Raw genomic sequence first — 22,453 nt, 5'->3', positions numbered from 1 at the left:
CATCCCTGACATATTTAGTTGTTTGTTTTTTTATCTCTCTCTCTCTCTCTCCCCATCACTGCCTGTTCTCCATCTCCCTCTGGTGATCCCCTCCCCCTTTCTTTCTCCCTGGGCCACCTGTCCCATGATCCTTTCCCTTCTCCAGCTCTGTATCCCTCTTGCCAATCACCTTTCCAGCTTCGGTCTTCTCCTATCATTTCACATTTTCCCCTTCCCCTCCTACTTTCAAATCTCTTACTATCTCTCCTTTCAGTTAGTCCTGACGAAGGGTCTCGGCCCGAAACATCGACAGCGCTTCTCCCTATAGATGCTGCCTGGCCTGCTGTGTTCCACCAGCATTTTGTGTGTGTTGTTTGAATTTCCAGCATCAGCAGATTTCCTCGTGTTTGCTCAGGGAATCAACATGGTTTTGCTGGATGTGTTCAGTGGAAATTCTGACCATTTCTATGTTTAGTGTGGGATCAACAACACATTAAACAGACAACAGATAAGAAAACGCGGCCATGGTCTGTCTAAGCCTGGCTTCGAGCGGAGGAGGGTTGGCCGTATGGCCAGCAACCCCATCTCTTAAAAACCCGGTGCGACAAAAACGTCAGCTGAATCTCCAAAGGCCTCATCCCTGCGGTCGGAATGACCTTCCCCTGGAAGACGATTGAAGACCTGCGCTGAAAGGAGAAGCCATGTGTCCCCCGGGAGTGGTTCACTACTACAATAACTGTGAGGCTTCCTCAGCCAACCCGGCCACTCCCTGTCCAGTGTAAAGGATCCCAGTAGTTCCAATGGTGTCCCTGTAGTCTGGAATGTGTCAGTCGGCAGCATTCCTGTACGAGACGGATTCCCAAACATTTTTATGCCAAGGACCAATACCAGTAACCGTGGTCCCCAGGTTAGGAACCCCTGCTCTCCGGACATCTCGATGTGATGGCAGGCCAACAAGTTTCGAGCGTCTTTCCCCGAGTTGATGATCTTCCAGCAGCATTCGCTGTCCGTTTTCCTGCGCATCCTGGGAACAGCCCGAGGATCAGTGAGCCTTCTGTCACGCAGCTGCTGTGGCACAGGCCCTTGCATCTTTCTCCACAGATCTTCGCCAGCCCACAGTCCGCAAAGAGGTGAGTGACCGTCTCGTCTCCACTGCAGTAATCTCGGGGCAGCGCGCTGTGGGAGTGATCTCCGGGCATGCAGCAAGGATCAGACTGGGAGGGCCCCTCTCGTCTCCACTGCAGTAATCTCGGGGCAGCGCGCTGTGGGAGTGATCTCCGGGCATGCAGCAAGGATCAGACTGGGAGGGACCCTTTCGCCGCCAGACAGGCGAGGTCTTGCTGCCTGTTGGTGAGATCTGGTGATGAGGCATTCTGCCAGATGGTCTGGACTGTCTGCACAGGGAACCACTCCACTGTGTCCATCCAGTCCTTCTCCTGCAGTCACTGCAGGACATTCCGTGCTGACCACTGTCTGGTGTTCTTGTGGACAAAGCAGCTGGTCTGAAAGAACTGTCACCAATTTCATGAACACAAGGTTCACATGGAGAAGCTTCCTGATTGAGACAGACACAGTCTCACAGGGTATTTACAGGGTAGGGGCAGGAATGATGTTTCTCCTGGCTGGGCAGTGGAACCAGGGATCACAGACTCAAAATCCGAGGTCACCTCAGCAGGACTGAGATGAGGAGAAATTTCCCCACCCACAGTGCAGTGGATATTTGGAGTTTTCTCCACAGGTTTTCTAAATTCAACCGACATATTTAGGGGCTCGGCGATGTTGGGAACGTTGCAGGAAAGTGGTGCTGAGGGCAAAGATCAGCCATGTTCTGAGTGAGGGACAGAACAGCGCAACGGACCGAATGGCAACGTCTGTTCCTGTTTCTTATTTTCTAAATCACGAGGTTACCTTTGCGCCTTGTTCTTCCTTGGCCTTCAGCCTGTCAGATTGCACAGGGGAGCGGTGAGAGCTCCGGAGATCCATCAGCAGCCGCTGCGGTTATTTTATGTTCTTGTTCTTTATCATTATTTTTGTATTTGCATTTGCACAGATCAGCACTCTGGCTGATCTTTCACTGCCTGCTTCTGTTGTGGTTACTATTCTATATTTTTTCTAAGTATGTCCGCAGGAAAATGCTTCTCGGGGTTGTATGTGGTGACTTATCTGGACTCTGAAAATAAAATTTATTTTGAAATTTGAGTTTCGGGAAACTTGCTTTAATTCTGAGAACAAACTGTGACTGACATCTCCAGCTCCCAGCAGCAGCCCGTCCTCAGACACACTCACAGCCAATCAGCGATCACCGTTGGGAGAAGGATGCTCTCATTGGCTGAGGGGAGTCAGTGGGCGGGACGCTGAGCGCCCGGCCCAGCCGCAGTTTGCAACCGGGACCCAGTGAGGTCGGAGACCGGAGCTGCGCCTCGGGTTTCGGCTGCACCACCGGCGGGTCGTGAATCCTTTCGAAGTCAGAGCTGAAGAGACCGGCGGAGATTCCGTGAGATGTTTCAGCGACACGGAGGGCGCCCGGCCTTTCCCCGCCGAGGATCGGGGCCTGTTGTCTGGAGTTGTCTCCCAGACCCGTCCCTTCCTTCTGGGATACGGGAGCTGCCCCGCAGCGGCTGCCGATGGATCTCCGGAGCTCTCACCGCTCCCCTGTGCAATCCGAACGGCTGAAAACCAAGGGAGAACAAGGCGCAAAGGTAAACTCGTGCTTTAGAAAATAAGTAACAGGAGCATGCCTGGCCACTCGGCCCGTTGCGCCTATTCCACCCTTTCCTCAGAGTAGTCCTTTTTAAATCTTTTTATTGATTTTAAACAAACACAAAAATGAAACATGAATACAAAGAGCTTGAGAGTACATAATTAATAGGTGAAGGTATAAATACAAATAGATGATAATAACCTCCCAAACTCATAGTGGTTACAAAAAATGGAGAAAATAAGAAATCCTCCCCCCCAAAAAATGAAAAAAATCCTAACCGACATGGACCATTGCATTATATCAATTATACACAGTAGCGTCAATAACTCCGCACCTCCATCCAAATAATTAAGGACAATAAAAGTAAGGTTTAGGAAAAGTCAGTTTAGCTTATATGAAAATGTTGAATAAATGGTCTCCAAGTTTCTTCATATTTAACTGAAGGGTCAAAGACAACACTTGTAATTTTTTCTAAACTCGAACAAGAAATATTTTGAGAAAACCACTGAAATATAGTTGGAGGATTAATTTCTTTCCAGTTCAATAGGATAGATCTTCTAGCCATTAACGTAACAAATGCAATCATCTGCCAGGCTGAGGGGGGATAAACGACTATTATCCACCATTGGCAAACCGAAAATTGCAGTAATAGGATGTGGTTGCAATTTGATATTCAGAACTGTTGAAATAATACCAAAAATATCTTTCCAATAATTTTGCAAACAGGGGCAAGACCGGAACATGTGGGTCAATGAAGCGACTTCAGAATGACATCTGTCACTGGTTGGATTAACATAAGAATAAAATCGAGCGAGTTTATCCTTGGACATGTGAGTCCTATGAACAACCTTAAATTGTATTAAGCATGTTTAGCACAAATAGAAGAAGAATTGACTAATTGTAAAATTTTCTCCCACTGCTCTGTGGGTATAAGACAGTGAAGTTCTTTTTCCCATTCCTTCTTTATTATTTCTGATATTCCTGGCTGTATTTTCATGATCATATGATAAATTATGGCTACTTAACCCTTCTGGCAAGGATTCAGAGCTAGAATTTTTTCTGTAATGTCCATTGGACATAATTTCAGAAAATACTAACATTCAAGAAATTTCTAACTTGCAAGTATCTAAAAAAAAGTGAGTTTTCGGCTGGATAGCTGTTCAAAGGGCATAAAACTGTTATCTAAAAATAGATCACAAAAACATGTTATACCTTTTGTTTTCCATAACACAAAGGCTTGGTCCATAAAAGAGGGCTGGAAAAAGAAGTTAGATATAATAGGGCTTGATTATTCAAGCCAAAGAATTTACGAAATTGAAACCATATTCTTAATGTATGTTTAACTATAGGATTAGTTATTTGGTTATTCGGTTTCGATAAAGCAAACGGAAGTGAAGATCTTAAAATAGAAAACAATAAGAAGTCTTGTACAGATTTACACTCCAAATTTACCCATTGTGGGCAAGGTACTATGACCGATTCTTGTGTCCAAAATATTAAATATTGAATATTAACTGCCCAATAGTAAAATCTCAGGTTTGGCAAGGCCAAACCACCTTCCTTCTTAGGCTTCTGTAAATATTTTTTACTTAATCTAGGGTTTTTATTCTGCCACACATATGAGGATATTTTGGAGTCAGTAATATCACAAAAAGATTTAAAAATAAAAATTGGTAATGCTTGGAATAAATATAAAAATTTGGGTAATACTATCATCTTGATAGTATTAATTCGACCAACCAATGACAGAGATAATGGGGACCACCTGGTAACAAGTTGCTTCATTTGTTCAATTAAAGGTAAAAAATTAACTTTAAATAAACCCTTATGTTTCGTGGTAATTTTAATACCCAAATACCCCCGGTAAGTAAAATGATCTGTGACAACTTTAAATGGTAAGTGTTTATAAATTGGAACTTGCATATTTAATGGAAATAATTCACTCTTATTAAAAATCAGTTTGTAGCCAGAAAAGCTACTAAACTGAGCAAGCAAGGATGAAATAGCAGGAATAGATCTCTCAGGGTCAGATATGTATAGTAACAAATCATCAGCATATAATGATAACTTATAAGTCCCTTACCCACCTAATATAAAAATTCTGCAATGTATTAAATAAATATAACCATTCAACTCTATCGAACACTTTTTCAGCATTTAAGGAAATGACATTCTGGTATTTTAGATGAAGAAGTATAAATTGTATTAATTAAGTTTCTAATATTAAAAGATGAATAACAGGTTTTAATAAATCCGGTCTGATCTTCAGAGATAATTTGAGGTAATACATTTTCTAATCTAGTGGCCAAAAGTTTGGTAAAAATCTTAGAATCCGTATTCAGCAAGGATATTGGCCGATAGGATGCACATTCAGTGGGGTCTTTATCTTTTTAAAGAAATGGAGAAATAGAGGCATCATAAAAAGATTGTGGTTATTTACCTACAGTTAACGCATCTTTAAAAATTTTACAAAGCCGAGGAGGGAGTATAGAAGAAAAGGATTTTAAAAATTCAGGAGTATAACCGTCCGGACCAGGGGCTTTACCTGAATTCATTGAAAAAGAGAGTGGGTTCCCCTTTCCAGACCCTGACCGGGGACTTGTGCCACTCCTCAGGGTTATATATGGAACCTCTCGGGCAGGGACAGGGAGTGGGTTCCCCTTTCCAGACCCCGCCCGGGGACTTGTGCCACTCCTCAGGGTTATATATGGATCCTCTCAGACAGGGACAGGGAGTGGGTTCCCCTTTCCAGACCCTGCCCGGGGACTTGTGCCACTCCTCAGGGTGACATATGGAACCTCTCGGACAGGGACAGGGAGTGGGTTCCCCTTTCCAGACCCTGCCCGGGGACTTGCGTGCACTCCTCTGGGTTATATATGGAACCTCTCTGGCAGTGACAGGGTGTGGGTTCCCCTTTCCCAGGCAGATGCCTGAAGGTGACCGGGAGTCACCAGAGGGGCTGATGTAATACAAGCCATGGCACGGTGGGTCGCTGAGGTAAGGGAACCCATTTGAATGACAGCCCGACTGCATGCGGATTTTGGTGAATTTACCCGATAACGACAGAAAAAAGGAGAATCCCTTGCGTACTTTATAGCTCGTTTTAAGGATACGTGAGAGTCCAATGCCGGCAAACCCCTGGACAGATCAGTATATCCAGCTGGCAGTGCAGACTTTTCTAAACTGTCTCAGACACAAGCCTGCCCACTCCTTTAAGTTAACTAATCTCAATTCGTTGTGTCAGACCTGGCCCAAAGTGACATAAATTCTGATGAATAGGGAGCGCAATTGACTCTTTAAAGGGACTGGGGGAAAGTGAGCGTGTGCACAGAGAACCAGTAGTGAGGAGATGGAGTTCGGGTCCCGACGAAGAACCCAGAACGGGTAGCAGGATCGTGTGGACGTTGCAGATGAAGAGGACACTTGGCTAAGGACAGAAACGGGAATTGTAGAAAGAAGGCCAGAGAAGGCCAGACAAGAATAATAAGAGGCAGGAAGACCACATTTACTTTGCAGAATCCCTTTGGTCCCGGATAGGGCAGGCCAGAGGGGACGGATCACAGTGACGCTCGACAGAGTACCACATTTACTCTCCACAATCCCTTTGGTCCCGGATAGGGCAGGCCAGAGGGGACGGATCACAGTGATACTCGACAGAGTACCACATTTACTCTCCACAGTCCCTTTGGTCCCGGATAGGGCAGGCCAGAGGGGACGGATCACAGTGATATTCGACAGAGTACCACATTTACTCTGCACAATCCCTTTGGTCCCCAACAGGGCAGGCCAGAGGGGACGGATCACAGTGATACTCGACAGAGTACCACATTTACTCTCCACAATCCCTTTGGACACGGATAGGGCAGGCCAGAGGGGACGGATCACAGTGATACTCGACAGAGTACCACATTTACTCTCCACAGTCCCTTTGGACCCGGATAGGGCAGGCCAGAGGGGACGGATCACAGTGATGCTCGACAGAGTACCACATTTACTCTCCACAATCCCTTTGGTCCCGGATAGGGCAGGCCAGAGGGGACAGATCACAGTGATGCTCGACAGAGTACCACATTTACTCTCCACAATCCCTTTGGTCCCAGATAGGGCAGGCCAGAGGGGACAGATCACAGTGATGCTCGACAGAGTACCACATTTACTCTCCACAATCCCTTTGGTCCCAGATAGGGCAGGCCAGAGGGGACAGATCACAGTGATGCTCGACAGAGTACCACATTTACTCTCCACAATCCCTTTGGTCCCAGATAGGGCAGGCCAGAGGGGACAGATCACAGTGATGCTCGACAGAGTACCACATTTACTCTCCACAATCCCTTTGGTCCCGGGTAGGGCAGGCCAGTAGGGACGGATCACAGTGATACTCGACAGAGTACCACATTTACTCTCCACAATCCCTTTGGTCCCGTATAGGGCAGGCCAGAGGGGACGGATCACAGTGATACTCGACAGAGTACCACATTTACTCTCCACAATCCCTTTGGTCCCGGATAGGGCAGGCCAGAGGGGACGGATCACAGTGATACTCGACAGAGTACCACATTTATTCTCCACAATCCCTTTGGTCCCGGATAGGATAGGCCAGAGGGGACAGATCACAGTGATGCTCGACAGAGTACCACATTTACTCTCCACAATCCCTTTGGTCCCGTATAGGGCAGGCCAGAGGGGACAGATCACAGTGATACTCGACAGAGTACCACATTCACTCTCCACAATCCCTTTGGTCCCGTATAGGGCAGGCCAGAGGGGACAGATCACAGTGATACTCGACAGAGTACCACATTTACTCTCCACAATCCCTTTGGTCCCGTATAGGGCAGGCCAGAGGGGACGGATCACAGTGATACTCGACAGAGTACCACATTTACGCTCCACAATCCCTTTGGTCCCGGATAGGGCAGGCCGGAGCGGACAGATCACAGTGACGCTCGACAGAGTACCACAGTTACTCTCTACAATCCCTTTGGTCCCGGATAGGGCAGGTCAGAGGGGACGGATCACAGTGATACTCGACAGAGTACCACATTTACTCTCCACAATCCCTTTGGTCCCGGATAGGGCAGGCCAGAGGGGACAGATCACAGTGATACTCGACAGAGTACCACATTTACTCTCCACAATCCGTTTGGTCCCGGATAGGGTAGGCCAGAGGGGACGGTTCACAGCGATACTCGACAGAGTACCACATTTACTCTCCACAATCCCTTTGGTCCCGGATAGGGTAGGCCAGAGGGGACAGATCACAGTGATACTCGACATAGTACCACATTTACTCTCCACAATCCCTTTGGTCCCGGATAGGGCAGGCCAGAGGGGACGGATCACAGTGATACTCAACAGAGTACCACATTTACTCTCCACAATCCCTTTGGTCCCGGATAGGGCAGGCCAGAGGGGACGGTTCACAGCGATACTTGACAGAGTACCACATTTACTCTCCACAATTCCTTTGGTCCCGGATAGGGCAGGCCAGAGGGGACGGTGATACAGGCGGCTGTGATCAGGCTCACCACACAGGCAGGCTCTTTTCTCACTGCTGTAATCAGGTAGAAGGTACAAGAGCCTCAGGGCTCATCCCACCAGAGTCAGGAACAGTTACTACCCCTCAGCCATCAGGCTGTGGAACAACACAGGATAACTGCACTCACCTGCTGTCCATAGAGATGCTCCCACAACAAATCATCGTACTGGGACTGTCTCAAAATGAGTGAAATAAGAGGTGGTTTGACTGAGACAGATCGCATTCCTGTCTCAGAATTAGAGAAATACTATCTCAAAGGATATTTACAGCGGAAGGGCTGGAATGATGTTTCCCATAAGGTGTGGAATCAGTGCTCATAGACTCAATATCCGAGGACAACTCAGCAGGTCTGAGATGAGGAGAAATTTCCTCACCCAGAGTGCAGTGAATCATTGCAATTATCTCCACAAGGTTTCTAAATTGAATAGACATATCCTGGGGCTCAGCGGTGATGGAAAGTTGCAGGAAAGTGGTGCTGAGTTCAAACGTCAAGCATGTTCTGAGTGAAGGGCAGAAGAGTCGGAAGGGGCCGATTGGCCACGCCTTCTCTATTTCTGATTTTCTGAAACACGAGTCTACCTTTGCGCCTCACTGTTTCTCGTCCCGTCAGATTGAACAGGGAGAGCTGAGAGCACCGGACATCTATCGGCAGCCGCTGCGGTTATTTCATGTTCTCATTGTTTATTTGCATTGGCGAAGTTTGTTGTCTTCTGCACTCTGGTTGATCTTTCAGTGATCCAGATATAGTTACCATTCTGTAGCTTTGCTCTGTACGTTTGTAGGAGTTGTATGTGGCGACTTGTATGTACTCTGATAATAAAATTTACTTTGAACTTTGAGCCTCGGGGAACTTGCTTTGTTTCTGAGAACGAAGTGTGATTGACATCTCCAGCTGCGCGATAGCAGCCCCTCCTCGGATACACTCACAGCCAATCAGAGAACACTACTGGGAGAATCTTGCCTCCATTGGCTGAGGTGTGTCAGTGGGCGGACCGTAGTTTGGAATCGGGAACGAGTGGATCTGGTGAGAGACCCGAGATTGGGAGCAGCTCCCCGGGTAAAGGCTGCAACAGTGGCCGGAGTTTTGAATCCTTCCGATGGTGGAGGTGAAGAGACGGGCGGAGATTCCGTGAGATGTTTCAGCCACACAGAGGGTGCCTGGTCTTTCCCCGCCGTGCATCGGGGCCTGTTGTCCGGAGTTTCCTCCCAGACCTGTCTCCTGCTGCTGGGATACGGGAGCTGGCCCGCAGCGGCTGCCAATTGAACTCCGGTGCTGTGAGCGCTCCCCTGTGCAAAAGGACAGGCTGAAGGTCAAGGGAGAACCAGGCGCAAAGGCAAACTCGGACTTTAGAAAAAGGAAACAGGAGCAGGCCATTCGGCCCTTTGTGTCTGTTCTGCCTTTCACTCAGAACATGCCTGATCTTTGACCTCCGCGCCACTTTCGCGCAACGTTCCCAGCATCGCAGAGCCCCAAAATTTGTCCTTCGAATTTAGAAACCTTGTGGAGAAAACTCCAAAGATTCGCTGCCCTCTGGGTGAGGACATTTCTCCTCATCTCAGTCCTGCTGAGGTGAACTCGGATTCTGTGAACCCCATTCCTCACCACAGCCAAAGGAAACATCATTCCTGCCTCTACCCTGTCAATACCCTGTGAGACTGTGTCTGTCTCAGTCAGACGGCCTTTTATTTCTCTAATTTTGATACGGGCCCAGTCAGTATAATCTCTCCGAGGACACTACCTCACCTCCTAAATCAATCTGGGAAATCTCTTCATTCCCTTCATCCCACAGGCTGACTCCGGGAGGGAGACCAGACCTGTGTACAGTGTTCCATGTACGCTCTCACCAGGACCCCATATACCTTCAGAGGAGATCTTTATTCTTGTATTCAAACCTTCCTTCCCATTCAATGCTCTTCATTTAATATCGAACTCAAACAGTGAACAGACACAACACAGCCTCAGCCATGAATTTAAAGGGCAGGTGTTGCAACAGTTTGAGCTTCATACCGGGGGCCACGGAGCAAGCAGGGTGTCACAAAGGGAGGAATGTGGGAGTGTTGTATGTCTGAGCCCAGCTGTGTGTGTTTGTGTATCAGAATCAGGTTTAATATCACCCGCGTATGTAGTGAAATTTGTTGTTTTGTGTCTGCAGTACATTGCAATATTTAGTAATAAAAGCTATAGGTTACAATTAGAATGTGTAAAATTATATTTAAAAAGTAGTGCAAAACGAGAGGGACAATACTGAGGAAGTGTTCATGGGTTCTTTGTCCATTCAGAAATCTGATGGTGGAGGGGAAGAAGCTGTTCCTGAACCGGTGAGTGTGTCTTCAGGGTCCTGTACATCCTCCTTGATGGTAGCAATGAGAAGAGGTCATGCCCTGGGTGATGGGATCCTTAATGATGGATGCCACCTTTTTGTGGCATCATCTTTTGAATGTGTCCTGGATGCTGTGGAGTCCAGTGCCCATGAAGGAGCTGGCTGAGTTTACAACTTTCTGCAGCATTTTCCGATCCTGTGCAGTGGCCTCTCCACACCGGGCAGTGATGCAACCAGTTAGAATGCTCTCCACAGTACATCTGTAGAAATTTGCAAGTGTCTTGAGTGACAGACCGATTCCCCTCAATCTCCGAATGAAATATAGCCGATGTTGTGCCTTCAGTGTAACTGCATCACTATGTTGGGCCCAGGATAGTTCCTCAGAGATGTTGACAGGCAGGAAATGGAAACTGCTCACCCTTTTCACTTCTGATGCCACGATGAGGACTGGTGTGTGTTCCCTCGACTTCCCCTTCCTGAATCCACAATCAATTCCTTTGTCTTCATGATGCTGAGTGCAAGGTTGTTGCTGTGACACCACTCAACTTGCTGATCTATCTCACTCCTGTACTCCTCCTCATCACCATCGGAAATTCCACCAACAATAGTTGTGTCATCGGCAAGTTTATAGATGAGCCTAGACACACAGACGTGGTGTAGAGAGAGTAGAGCAGTGGGCTGAGCACGCATCGTTGAGGTGTGCCAGTGTTGATTGTCAGCAAGGAGGAGATGTTATTTCTGATCCACACAGACTGGGGTCTCCTGGTGAGGATCCAGTTGCAGAAGGAGGTACAGAGGCCCAGGTTTTGGAGCTTGTTGATTACAGTTGAGGGTCTGATTGTGTTGAACGCTGAGCTGTAATCAGCAGCCTGACTTGTGTATTGCTATTGTCCAGGTGATCTAAGGCTGAGTGTGAGCCAGTGAGAATTGTTGAGAGATTGTGGCGATTGGCAAATTGCAGTGGGTCCCTGCACACAGACAGGAGTTGATTGACCATGACCAACCCCTCAAAGCACTTCATCACAGCAGTAAGCGTCACTGGGCGATAGTCGTTGAGGCAGGTCACCCTGGTATTTTTGGGCACTGGTATAATTGTCGACGTTTTTAAATGTGTGTGTGCCTATGTGTGTTGGCACGCTTGAGCAGAAAGACAGAGTATTTGAGGCTTTCCAGTTCGATGCAGGAATATTTCCAGTAATTGGTGTGCCTCGAAAGACGGGTCACAGTGTTGTGCCGACCATTCAGATCAGAACAAAATAATTTACCCAGCAGACTGAGCTCACAACCCCACTCTTGTGTTTCAGAGTTATTTACAAATTGAAATGTACAATTTAAAATGTGCAAAGTAAATTTATTATCAAAGTATAGACATGTCACCATGTATAATCCTAGGATTTGATTATATTATAAATTCCATAAACTCAAGAACCATTATAAGATGAATGAAAGATCGGCCCCAAAAGGACAAACAAAACAACCATGTGCAAAAGACAACAAAATTCAAATACAAAAGAAATAAAACTAATAAATAACTCAGAAATAAACTTCAAGAACATGAGATGAAGAGCTGTTGATTGTGTCCATTGGTTGTGGGAATATCAAAGTTTAAGGATCTGGTCTCAATTTAGAAAATCTTTTGGTTTAGCGAATTTTTCATTATCATCTCCCATTCTCCTTGATTATTTTTTTTATCCCTTCCATGACTGACAAAGTCTTTAAGGATCCGGATGAACTCGGTATTAAGCATTTTTGGGACTTGTTTATCTCAGGATCTCTTGCATCATTTGACCAATTGTCAAATAAATTTGCACTCCCAAAATCACATTTTTACAGATACCTTCAAATTAGAGATTTTCTACGTTTCCAATTAGCTACTTTTCCTATAGGTCCTGATAAAAATTTACTGGATGATCTTTTAAATTTAAAACCTTTTGTTAATGGTTCTATTACCGGTATCTATAACTTGTTGATTGATTCTAGACAAGACTTTTTAGATAAAATAATAAAAGCTTGGGAGGATGACCTAAGTTGTCAGATTTCTGATGATAGATGGAATAAAATTCTTAAACGGGTTAATAAATCATCGTCATTCTCTTCTACAATTTAAAGTGGGTCATAGAGCTTACATTTCTAAACAGAAGCTCTCCAGTTTTTACCCGAATGTTTCTTCACTTTGTAATAAATGGAACTCTGCTGATGCCTCTTTAATTCATATGTTTTGGTTTTGCCCTACAATTGAAAAGTTTTGGCAGAAAGTATTTCATACCTTCTCCCAACTTTTTAGGGTACAATTTGATGCAAATCTCCTTACTGCCTTGTTTGATATTATTGCAAATGAAGATATAACTTTAAGTACTCCTAACCTACAGGTTTTAGTTTTTACCTCTCTTTTAGCAAGAAGAGCAATCTTGCTTAAATGGAAGGAGTCTACCACTCCTACACATCTTCAATAGCTACGTGATATTATGTCGTATTTAAATTTAGGAAAGATCCGCTGCTCAATCTTAAATTTGAAACAATCTTTTTATGATATTTGGGGACCTTTCCTAAATTACTTTTCCAATTTATAAATATTTATAAATATACTTTTATGTATATTTTTATCTTCTCTTCTTAAGTGAATATGTTTTTTTGCTAATTATCCATTGTCATCCATCAGCTTTTTTCTTTGGTAGTTAGTAGGGGATTGACTTTTTATATAAAAAAAATCTTTTATCATGTATGACTTATCTTTAATTTTTTGATTACAGAGTGGTATACCTTTATGTGCTATGCTACAACATTTTGATCAATTTTATTACAATATATGATTGTACGCAAGTTATGTTGAGATGTATCTATGTGTAGCACTCTGTAAATCTTTTTTTCTTCTGAATAAAAATATTGTAAAAATAAAGAAACACACACACACACACACACACACACACGCGTATAACGACAGATATCAACAAAAACAGACAGACACACTTACACTCACACACACAGGCCCACACATACACAAACACGCACGTGCGCAGACATACAGCTATGTACACATCGAGATAAACCACTGTCGCGCAGACACACACGCACATACGTACACGCGCCAAATCGAGACAAACATACACTGTGCTACACATTAACACACACACAGATAAACTCAGTGACACAGACAACAGAGAAACAGAGACACAGAAACCAAACCGAACAAACAAACATGATTAGACCGGCAGCAAAAACAGATGCAGATGCACACAACACCCTGACTCACACAAACTCACACAGAGACACACCTATACTCACACAAAGGCAGACCTAGACACCGAAAGTCATCGACGCGCACACACACGGACTGCTGAACATATACAGAGACCCACACACATGCACACATAATCCGACACAAACACACGAACACACACAGACATACACGCACACGGAGACACACAGACACATGAGATACAGAGACAGGCACACTCACACCGTCATATACACACAAGCACCATTGACAGAAGCATACACACCCACATAGACACAGTAACACGCAAACACATGCACACCGACACAAAACCGCACACAGACAGCCACACACAGACACCCACACATATATATACGCTGTCAAAGGGATAAACACATAGACACACACCCACGGTTGTACACACATCGACAGTGAAATTTTCTTCTCCGCCTCGTTAGCTCTCTGTAATGATCTTTGGCCGTTGAGAGGTTTTATATGCAGTATTCAACGCACCCCACCCCCCACCCCAGCTTAGACTGCTGAGGTTGCAACCCATTAAGCGCGGTTAGGATTGGGCCCTGGTTAAGTTGATGGATAGTGTTTTTTCATCACCACATACAGACATTTTCTTAGAGAGTTTCTCGGTAGAATCCCCCAGACACAAAATGTATCATGGGTTTATATTTTGGAGGAGAATGGCATTTTGTTTCTGACAAACGGTTCCTTTAAAGGACATATTTACAATGGAATCACATTCCATTGATACACCTCCATCGGTTCAACAACTTTTTTTGGGACAAACAAATTAACACAAATGTTTAAGTATTCTGAGAAGAGAGAACACAAATGTCCGGTTACTGTTGTGAGGGCTGATGCACCGACTGGCGGGAATGTAGGGAGACGGGTGATCTGTAGTAGTTAGGATGTGGTGTCATGGTTGGCACAAAAACTCTGGGCCGAAAGCTCTCTTCCTGTGCTTTACCTTTCCCCGTTTTAGGTATACTGGATGAATGTCACTCCCAATTTACAGCCCTTAGTAACGTCACATTATCCACTGTTTGCCGTTTCACAATTATTTCACTGAATTTACCACTATCGGTCACCGTGGGGATTGCACATGTCTGACGTAATCCGTTTGGAGATAATTTAATAATCTTTCTTTCTAAATCTGTTGAAGTCTGTCCCTGTGGAGTCGCTAAATGGTAATAAAACTCTCGGCTTGTGCTGCCTTGACATTTCATTCCGAGAAATCACCGGCAGCACGGGGGACGAATCACTGGAAAAAAATGTCTTCAATGTGGGATAGTTACAGGAGTGTGCAGAAAATATTGTACGTGTTCATTACCGTCATTGGAGTTCCTGGTGAGTGTGCACACTTCATGTTTGGTATTTCTGTGTATTAACCTGTTTCCAATCAGTTTTCCAGCTTCCAACTTGATGACTATTGCACATATATCCGTCAGAAATCTCAATCCTGTCAATTCGTCATCTGATTTTTCATATTTAATAAGCAACGAAACAGAACTTCTGTCTCTCCTCCGCCACAATCGATCGACTTGGACAGTTTTTGTGTCTTTAATGACACCTTTTCCAGAATAGTGCCAGCGCAGCTCTCTGACTGGAAAGGTTTTAATGTGAATCCGTCCAGATTTATACCTCTGCAGGAGAAAGGCACTTTCCTCCGAAGATGGGACTGCGAGGGTTTTACATCGTGAAGTTGACTGTCTCTGAGATATTGATCAGACTGAACAACTGGTCCTGTGTTTTATGTCTCACTGCTGAGTCTGTCATCGTCGGATCCCACTGTCTGCTGGTCAATAATTGGGTCTTATTAACTGAATCAGTATCCTCGGACACACTGCAGTGTGTTATAGAATTGCTGCGTTGTAGAATTAAACCAATAACGGAGCCACTCAGCCTCTGTTTACTAAGTTAACCTCACATTCCTTCTGAGACCCGTCGTAAATTGGGGCATCGTTTCGTCCTGAAGAAGGGCCCGACACGGTCAGTGTTTGTTCAATTCCATAAAAGCTCTTGAGCTGCCGTGACCATCCAGTGCTTTGTGTGCGTTGCTCCCTCCTCAGCCGCACCAGATGCCGAGTTCCTCGCGGCCTGCTCAGTCACGGCTCAGTCAGAGAAACCGGCCCCCATCAGAGATGGAATCAGGATTAGCATCGATCGCTGTCGTTCATGCAGCTGGTTTTTCACTGAAGGTTAGTCACAGATCGCGTTATTTGCACAGTGAATAAAAGAGTTCAGAGATAGTGTGAGGCGTGTCCAATGTTAGATTTGCAGCTGTTTACACATTCTTCCACTTCTGAACTTTAGCCGAAACACGGTGATTGTGTTCAGTAATGCCGAGTGTCTGTTCTCTTCCCTCTTCTCCCTCCCTGTCTCTCTCTCTCTCTCACTCTCTCCAGTGAATGTAGTGGCTATTGTGATCCTGTCCCGGGGAAAGTGCGGCCTCGCTACCTGCACCACTCGCTACCTGGTGGCCATGGCAGCGGCCGATCTACTGACCATTATCTTCGAGATCATTCTGTATCGAATGAAAAAATATTACTTTATGTCCAGTTTTCTGAGCATCACCCCTGTGTGCAGTGTTACCGAGGTGAACCTGTTCTGTCTGGTTCACCGTCACTTTCACCTTTGACCGATTTGTCGCCATTTGCTGCCAGAAGCTGAAAACAAAATATTGCACCGGGAAAACTGCGGCTGTGGTTCTAACAGCAACCGGTGTACTGTTCTGTCTGAAAAACATTCCCCGTTACTTCATCTGGGAACCCAAATTGTACATAGATAATGTACCGTGGTTCTGTGAACGTAAGGGCCATATTATCACTAGTCCCGGCTGGGTAGCACGGTCTTGGCTGGAGACTGTTTTAACTCCGTTCCTTCCTTTCGTTGCGATACTACTGCTCAACGCTCTGACAGTCAGGCACATTTTAGTGGCCAGTCGGGTGCGTAAGGGGCTGAAGGGTCAGAGCAAGGGGGAGAACCGCAGTGACCCGGAGATGGAGAGCAGGAGGAGGTCTGTGATTTTACTCTTCACCCTCTCCGGCAGCTTCATCCTCCTGTGGATGACACTGGTTGTAAATTTCATTTATTATCAGGTGAAAGCTCTTGGTTTCAATTTCACTGATTCCGAACGGATATTTCATGAGGTCGGCGTTTCGCTGAGGAATTTCAGCTTGTGCACGAACACATTTATTTACGTGGTGACTCAGTCAAAATTCAGGGAGCAGGTGATCAGCGCGGTGAAATTCCCGATCACCTCGGTGGTTCAATTCATTAATAAAGTCGCGTCCTGAGCGCAACCCAGATGCAGCTTCAATGTATCCAGTCCGGGCTCCAGATCTTCTCATCCACCGTCTAAACTAAGTTGTTATTCCCTGTCGGTCGTCCTGTTGACAGGCACATTGCAAGCAGGAGTGCTGTGGACCGCCAGAAAATGGAGGGAGATTGGAAAGTGCTTGCAAGGGGGAGACGTCAGAGATTGGCCGAGTGGAGTGCTTGCGTGGGGGCGGGGTAAAGAGAGACTGGGAGATCGTGAAAGATTGTGTGTGTGTGTGTGTATACTTCAGACAGAGTAACACCTCGGTTGTTCAATTCATTAATAAAGTCGCGCATTGAGAGAAACCAGATGCAGCTTCAATGTATCCGGTCCGGGCTCCAGATCTTCTCATACGAAGAAGCTGGATGAACTCAGCGGGTCGGGCAGCATCCGTGGAAACGAGCAGTCAACGTTTCGGGCCAAGACCTTCGTCAGGTCTGAAGAAGGAGGGAGCAGGGGCCCTATAAAGAAGGTGGGGGAGGATGGAAGGTTCCAGGTGAAAAAGTAGAAGGAAGATCATGGGGTGGAGGAGGGGGAGGGGTTAGGCAGGAGAAGTTAAGAAGGAATGTAAAGGGAAAACACAATTGGTTGTAGAAGAAGGCAGAAAATGAAAGAGGTGATAGTCTACTAGAAGAGGAGGCAGAGTTAAAGTGGGATGGTGGAAGGGAGAGGGAGGGAATTACCAGAAGTTGGAGAATTCGATGTTCATACCAAGGGGCTGGAATCTACCCAGACGGTATATGAGGTGTTGCTCGTCCAACCTGAGTTTGGCCTCATGGTGGCAGTAGAGGAGGCCGTGTATGGACATATCCGAATGGGAATGGGAAGCAGAGTTGAAGTGGGTAACAACCGGGAGATCCTGTCTGTTGTGGCGGACGGAGCGGAGGTGCTCGATGAAGCGGTCCCCCAATCTGCTTCGGCTCTCCTCTACATCGGCGAGACCTGCCGCAGATCGTCCGCCACAACAGACAGGCTCCTGTACCTCGGCGGGACCCGACATCTCCTCTGTACCTACTTAGAAGCATCTTAAAACTGTGCCCTCTCGTGCTAGCCATTTCAGCTATGGCAAAATGCCTCCGACTATCCACAGGATCAATGCCTCTCATCATCTTGTACACCTCTCTCAAGTCACCTCTCATCTTCCGTCGCTCCAAGGAGAAAAGGCCGAGCTCACTCAACCTGTTTTCATAATCCATGATCCCCAATCCAGGCAACATTCTTGTAAATTTCTTCTGCACCATTTCAATGGTTTCCACGTCCTTCCTGTAGTGAGGCGACCAGAACGGAACACAGTAGTCCAAGTGGGGTCTGACCAGGGTCCTATATAGCTGCAACATTACCTCTCGGCTCCTAAATTCAATTCCACAATTGATGAAGGCCAATACACCATCCGCCTTCTTAACCACACAGTCAAGCTGCGTAGCTTCTCTGAGTGCCCTATGGACTCGGACCCAAGATCCCTCTGATCCCTCTGTACCAAGTGTCTTACCATGAATACTATTATTCTGCCGTCATATTTGTCCTACCAAAATGAACCACCTCACACTTATCTGGTTTGAACTCCATCTGCCAGTTATCAGCTCAGTTTTTTATCCTATCAATATCCCGTTGGAACCTCTGATAGCCCTCCACACTGTTCACAACACACCCAACATTTCTGCCATCTGAAAATTTATTCAACCATTCTCCACTTCGTCATCCAGGTCATTTAAAAAGATCACAAAAAGTAGGGGTCCCATACGGATCCCTGAGGCACACCACTGGTCACCGGCCTCCATGCAAAATATCATCCGCCTACAACCACTCTTTGCTTTGTGTGGGCAAGCCAGTTCCGGATCCACACAGCATTGCCCCTTTGGATCCCATGCCTCCATACTTTCTCAATAAGCCTTGCATGGGGTACCTGATCAAATGCTTTGCTAAAATCCATATACGCAACATCTGCGGCTCTACCTTCATCAATGTATTTAGTCACATCCTCAAAAAAATTCAGTCAGGCTCGTAAGACACGTCCTGTCTTTGACAAAGCCATGCTGACTATTGCTAACCGTAGTACACGTCTCCAAATGTTCATAAATCCTGCCTCTCAGGATCTTCTTCATCAGGGTAGCAAATACAGGAGTGAGACTCACTGACCTATAATTTCGAGGGCTATCCCTATTCCCTTTCTTGAATAAGGAATCAACATCCGCAACCCTCCAATCCCCCAGAAAACTCTCCCGTCCTCATTGATGATGCAAAGCCCATCGCCAGAGGCTCAGCAAACTCATCCGTCGATTCCCACGTTAACCTGGGGTCCATCCCGTCCGGTCCCGGTAACTTATCCAACTTGATGCTTTCCAATTGCTCCAGCACATCCTCTTTCTTAATATCTGCATTCTCAAGCTTTTCTGTCCCTGCAGGTCACCCCACAATCACCGAGATCCTTTTCCATAGTGAATACTGAAGCAAAGTATTCATTAAATACTTCCGCTAATTCCTCCGGTTCCATACACACTTGTTTCTTTCTATTATTACACTTAACTGGTCCTATTCTCTCACGTCTTATCCTCTTCCTCTTCACATACTTGTAGAATGCCTTGAGGTTTTCCTTAATCCTGTCCGCTAAGCCTTTCTCATGGCTCCTTCTGGCTCTCCTAATTTCATTCTTTAACTCCTTCCTGCTGGCCTATAATCTTCCAGATTCATATCATTACCTAGTTTTTGAACCTTTACTTCTTGACGGGATTTACAGCAGCTTTTGTGCACCACAGTTCTGTACCCTACCATCCTTTCCTAGTCTGATTGGAACGTATCTACGCAGAATCCCACGCAAATATCCACTGAACATTTCCCACATTTCTTTGGTAGGTTGGCCTGAGAACATCTGTTTCAAATTTATGCTTCCAAGTTACTCTCTGATAGCCTCTCTGTTCCCCGTACTCCAATTAAACATTCCCCTAACTTGTCTGTTCCTATCTCTCTCCAATTCTATGGTAAAAGAGATCGAATTGCGTTCAGTATCTCCAAAATACTTTCCCAATGAGAGACCTGACACCTGACAAGGTTCTCTTCCCAATACCAGATCAAGTGCAGCCTCTCCTCTTGTAGACTTATCTAAATACATGTTTTGTTAAGAAACATTCCTGAATACACCTAACAAACTCCACCCTATCTAAACTCCTCACTCTATTGAGATGCCAATCAATATTTGGGAAATTAAAATCTCCCACTACAACAACCCTGTTATTATTGCTCCTTTCAAGAATCTGTCTTCCTATCTGCTCCTCGATACTCCTGTTACTATTCTGCGGTCCATAAAAAAACACCTAGTTGAGTTATTGACAGGTTCCTGTTCCTAGTCTCCACACAGAGACAATCTGTAGACAACCCATCCACGCCTTCCTCCTTTTCTGCAGCCATGACACTATCCCTGATCAAAAGTGCCACGCCCCCATGTCTTTTGCCTCCCACCCTATCCTTTCTGAAACGTCTAAAGCCTGGCACTTGGAGTAGCCATTCCTGCCCCTGCACCATCCAATTCTCTGTAATGGCCACAACATCATAGCTCCAAGTGCTGATCCACGCTCTAAGCTCATCCGCTTTATTCATGATACTCCTCGCATGAAAATGGACTCATCCCAAACCACCGGACTGAGCGCGTCCCTTCTCTATCAACTGCCTCTAATACTGCCTCCAAACTTTCTCTATTTGTGAGCCTGCCTCCCTTTTCTCCTTAGTTAGCCTAAGCAAACTTTCCCGCCGGGTCATTGGATTCAAGTGCAAAGCGTCCTTTTTGTACAGGTCACACTGCCTCAGAAGAGGTCCCAATGATCGAGAATGCTGAATCCCTACCTCCTGCTCCAATCCCTCAGCCACGCATTTACCCTCCATCTCATTCTATTACCGTACTTACTGTCACGTGGCACAGACAGTGATCGCGAGATTACTAACTTTGAGGTCCTGTTTCTCAACGTCATGCCCAACTCCTTGTAGTCCTTTTTTCAGGACCTCCTCCCCTTTTCCTAGCTATGTCTTTGGAACCAATATCTACCACGACCTCTGGCTGTTCTCCTTCGCATTTCAAGATATCGTGAACGTGCTCAGAAATATCCCGGACCCTGGCACCTGGGAGGCAAACTACCATCCGCGTTTCTTTCCTTTGTCCACAGAATCACCTATCAGAACCCCTAACTAATGACTTCCCTATCGCTGCCGCCATCCTCTTCATTTCGCTCCCCATCTGAGCCACTGGGTCAGACACTGTGCCAGAGTTGCTTCCCCCAGGTACGCCATCACACCCTCCCCCCCAACAGTGCTCAAGCAGGAATATTTAGTGTTGAGGTTGACAGCCACTGGGGTACTCTCTGTTACCGGCTTCTTGCCCTCCTCTCTGTTAACTGTTACCCACTTCTCTGTCTCCCGTGGCCCCGGTGTGACCACCTGCCTGTAACTCCTCTCTATCACATGCTCACTCTCCCTGACCAGACTAAGGTCATTGAGCTGCAGCTCCAGTTCCCTGACGCGGTCTCTAAGGAGTTGCAGCTCGATACACCTGGTGCAGGTGTTTTTTACTGGAATGTAAGAACAGGGATGCAACATTCATGCTCCACAAGCACTCCGCAGACCACACTTACAGTATTGCGCGCAGTTTTGGGCTCCTTATTTTAAAAATGATATAATGACATTTGAGAGGGTTTAGAGAATATTCACGAGAAGGATTACAGGAATGAACGGGTTAACGTATGAGGAACGTCTGGCAGCTCTAGGCCCGTTTTCGCTGGAGTTCAGGAGAATAAGGAGGGATCTCATAGAAACATTCCAAATGTTAAAAGGCCTGAACAGATTAGATATGGCTAAGTTATTTCCCATGATAAGGGAGTCTAGGAAAAGAGGGCACGACTTCATTATTGTAGGACGTCCATTTAGACCAGACATGCGGAGAAATTACTTTAGTCAGAGGGTGGTAAATCTGCCGAATCTTTTTGCCACGAGCAAGTCATTCGGTACATTGAAGGCAGAGATAGATAGGTGTTTGATTAGCCAGAGAATTAAAGGTTTTGGGGAGAAGCAGGGGAGTGTGAACAACTGGAAGAATTGGATCACGAATTGGATTGAAGCACGAGGGATGATTTTTCCCCTGCCCCCATAATCACAACCTAACCTAACCGTGACATGCTCTTCATTTCCTCAGTCAATCAAAAAGCCGAGATACCAAGAAGATGAGAGGGATCCAGTTAGTTAAGCTGGAACCAGAAAAAACAAGTCGCTCTAATCTCTCCGTGACAGGGTGGAGTGACTCTGAATCTCCAGTAAACCCTGTTGATTTAAACCAGGCGACCCACCAATCCCAAATGCAGAATAAAGATTGCAGTAAATTTCAAGT

At 45.9% G+C, this 22,453-nt stretch overlaps 1 protein-coding gene across 1 annotated transcript in view; it reads right to left on the bottom strand.

Annotated features, from left to right (window-relative positions):
- Positions 1 to 22,453, bottom strand: part of LOC140719982 (zinc-binding protein A33-like) — a 41,153-nt gene that overhangs the window by 4,782 nt on the left and 13,918 nt on the right. The window lies entirely within an intron of this gene.

The sequence above is a fragment of the Hemitrygon akajei genome, unplaced genomic scaffold (genome assembly GCF_048418815.1).
Source record: "Hemitrygon akajei unplaced genomic scaffold, sHemAka1.3 Scf000034, whole genome shotgun sequence".
Classification (NCBI taxonomy): domain Eukaryota; kingdom Metazoa; phylum Chordata; class Chondrichthyes; order Myliobatiformes; family Dasyatidae; genus Hemitrygon; species Hemitrygon akajei.
The sequence above is the reverse complement of the archived record's forward strand: the minus strand, read 5'-3'. Positions and strand labels throughout refer to the sequence as shown.